This window comes from Arvicanthis niloticus, chromosome 2 (assembly GCF_011762505.2).
Source record: "Arvicanthis niloticus isolate mArvNil1 chromosome 2, mArvNil1.pat.X, whole genome shotgun sequence".
In the NCBI taxonomy this organism is placed as follows: Eukaryota; Metazoa; Chordata; class Mammalia; order Rodentia; family Muridae; genus Arvicanthis; species Arvicanthis niloticus.
Window position 1 is genome coordinate 46,579,851 of NC_047659.1, and position 3,540 is coordinate 46,583,390.

The 3,540-nt window shown below is 44.4% G+C and overlaps 1 protein-coding gene across 1 annotated transcript in view; it reads right to left on the minus strand.

Moving 5' to 3' along the window:
- Mettl8 (methyltransferase 8, tRNA N3-cytidine) overlaps nucleotides 1–3,383 on the minus strand; it is a 91,617-nt gene extending 88,234 nt beyond the window's left edge. Inside the window, 1 exon segment of the mRNA XM_034493637.2 lies at nucleotides 3,157–3,383. The gene's annotated coding sequence lies outside the window, so the exon portion shown is untranslated.
- Between the last annotated feature and the right edge of the window lie 157 nt (nucleotides 3,384–3,540).

A 3,540-nucleotide genomic window follows, 5' to 3' on the forward strand; every position in this document is an offset into this window, starting at 1 on the left:
TCAGTGAAAGAGTCCTGAGAATAACAGCTGAAAGGAAGAATGCAAGGGGAACTCTGAAGGAAATCTCAAACAGAAAGGCTTGAGCCAGCAGACAAACATTAGAACAGGAACATGAAGGACAGTCAAGAGACAGGTTGAGAATGTAGCAAGGCAAAGATAGCACCATGTCCTGTACAGGACACTAAGGGGTTCTGATCAGTCCTCTGTGACCCCTTAGGGATCTGTGCATGTATTCCCCAGACTATGAACATGACAGAGAAACCTTTATTTTCATCTTGATTTAAAAAAAAAAAAAAAAAAAAAAAAAAAAAACTTCAAAAAAGAAAGAAGAATTTTAACAAAAAGATAGGTCAGATCATCTAGAGGACCACCTTTTATTTAACTGCTGTTTTGGGTTTGGGGTCCTACATTTGAGATTATGGGTGCACTACCCAACAAGCTGCATGCAGAGTAATTAGCAAGCCCTGGCTAGTCTTATGTCAACTTGACACACACTAGAATCAACTGTTATGATTCATAACAGTAGCAAAATGACAGTTATGAAGTAGCACTGAGAATAATTTTATAGTTGGGGGTCACCACAACACCAGGAACTGAATTATAGGGTCACAGCCTTAGGCTGTAGGCAGGCAGGCTTAATTACTGACTGATGGGAGAGAACCCAGCCCACTGTGGGTGCTGCCATCCCTGAGCTGGTGGCCCTGGGTTCTATAATAAAGCAGGACTAGCAATCCAAGAGGAGCAAGTAGGCAGCTCCTCCCATGGCCTCTGCATCAGCTTCTGTCAGAGTTTCAGTTCCTTCCTTGGCTTCCATCAGTGAACTGTCACTCAGGATATATAAGCTAAATAAGCCCTCTCCTACACAAGTTGCTTTGGGTCTTGGTGTTTCATTACAGCAATAGAAAAGTAACTAAGACATTTATTGTATGTAAATGATGTTGTCCAGTGAAGGTCCGAGAAAGCCAAGACACATTGAGCAAGGGAAAATCTCATCACAGGTCAAAGAAAGACTTGGAGCACCGAGTTACCTGCAAAACTAGAAAAGTGTGCGTAGGTCTCAAAGTAAGAGAAGTGTACCAAAAAAGACAGGGCAGATGGATTTGCTCTCTGAATTTTTGAGGTCCAGCAAAACAGTATCAATGATCACAAAGAGTAAGTGTTCACTTGAATTTACTGGTCACACAGTTCTGATTCATTTAGTTTACAAATGCCTTGCTATTATAGTTGCATAAAAGCTACATATGACTTTATGTATGGTTTTATATTTGCATACATTTAACATACTAAAAATACTTTAACAATGAAAGACTCTGGGTTGGATTCTGGTTTAAGACATTCTGCAGTGGGTAACTAGGAGCCACTAAGAATGATGTGACAGCTGTGTGCATTAGTGAAATCACTCTCCAAAAGCTGCCGCAGGTTGGGAATCGAGAGTCTCCAAGTGTAGGCAGAAAGAACAATCAGGAGGCCAATTAATAACGTGATAGAAAACGGGAAAACATAAAACTACTGAGATGAAAAGACTGGACAGAAATAGAATTAAAAGTACTTGATTGTGGGAGAGGCAAAGAAAGTCTAATGACTCTCCTTGGGGATCTCAGTGGTAACATAAATACCACAGGAAGGGAACATTCCAGAATGCTAGGTAAGAAAGAATGGGCACTGCCTGAGCTGTGTGCATTGTACAGTCCCTTCTTGCTCCCCCACAGCCCCAGCCTGCTCACTGGCTGTCAAATGTGATGAAAGAAACCACTTACTATGTTGATTTAGTGATCAAGCTTGATGCCACTCAGGGAAAACCTGAAAAACACTGAGAGACAACTGGCCTCGAAGTATCATCCTGGTAAGAATAAGAATGGAAGTGAAGGAGAAGCACGTGAACAGACTCCTCAAGCTCTCAGAGTTCCCAGATGATAAGCATTTGGATCTGGTAGAAACTGGGGGCACTTTGATCCAAACCAAGAAAGACAGCACCATTACGACGGGACAGCAGATAAGGGGGATGTCCATCGTGTCTTGAAGGGTGGTCTGTGTCCAGCTGCTCAATCGCTCACTGCTGGGACTTAATATGTGAACGTGAGTAAGCAGAGCCCTCACTCACTAAATCACAATATGCCCATTACTTGCTATTGTTTTTGTTGTAATAGTCAAGTATAGTGCCGTCTTAGAAGTCATGTGAAAAATAAGCACAGAAACCCAAGCTCGGCCATGGTGGGAGAGCACAGAAAGACAAGAGCTGCGACAAGAAAGACAAGAAAGAGATGATGAGTGCAATTCAGCAATGATTTGCATTTTGCTTCAGCCAAAGAAAATCCAGCTATATTTTTCTGGGTTCCAGCGTTTTAGTGACAGCTGCATTCATGAATGACCAAATTAACTATTGTAGAGCTTTCTAAAAATATTCAAAGCACTCACTCCACCGTAAGCTATAAGCAAGTCATGAAACATCGGGGGGGGGGGGGGGGGACGGGGACAAAAAACCTCCAACAAAACAACCAAACAAAACAACAACAAAAAACCTAGACTCCGAAGGAAATGCATCAAGGGTAATACGAGTTTTCCCTTAAAACAACAAAACAAAACTAAGCGGTTAAATTTTGACCCAGCACACTCATCCGGTATTGTACTTCTGTCGATCAGAAAGCTGGTGTGATTACTGACTTTTTCTTTAAGCACTTAAGATTACGGAGTGGCATGCCAAGTCTTTGTGGGAGATGCAGAACCACACTAAAGGGGCTTACAATGAGGTAACGGGTTGCATTGGTATACAGTTATGGAAATTTTTAGTTGGTAATTTTGAACGCGCAGGCTGAGCTAGTTCACAGAGAATGTTATTTTTTACTTAGAGAAGTCGACCTGGATTATCTTAGACAGTCCAATAAGAATGCAAACATTTCATATTTTATTCCCTATAAGGAGGAAAACATGGAAGGAGGAAGAAAACACAGCAATTACCACAAAACCAGTCAGGGTCCCCGCTGGCCACACAAGGGCGAGCCTTTAGGAAAGAGAAATTCAATCCTACTTTGGTGGGAAAACCAGCATCTTTCACCACTAATTACAATTCAAAAGCATAGTGTTTATACAACTAAATGTTTAACTCAACCTCATCCACAAACGTCCCATGTAAGGCTGAGGGAAAGCCACGGGGCGTACCTTTGGAGGGTCCCACTGGACACAACGCCCCTCTGGACACGTGGCCAGAGCCTTGCAGGGCCAAAGTAGGGGTTGGCAGGCGTCCCACGACCAGGGCAGAAAAGGACTGCTCCCTGGGTGCAGGACACACACGTGAAGAGACACCACCAGGTGGCTGCACAGCGCCCCCAAAGCTATCGAGGTGTACAGCGTGCAGCCCGGAAGGCTACCCGACCCACTGCGCAGCCCTAAGGTTCAGCCAATTAGGGACGGGAGAGGCGGGCTGGGGGCGGGGCGGGGCCAGCCCTCCGCTCTGCCTGACGGAAATTGTAGTTCTGAAAAAGAGAAGCCGGGGGGGGGGGGGGGGGGGGGGGGAGAAAGGCCATGGGAACTACATTTCCGGGA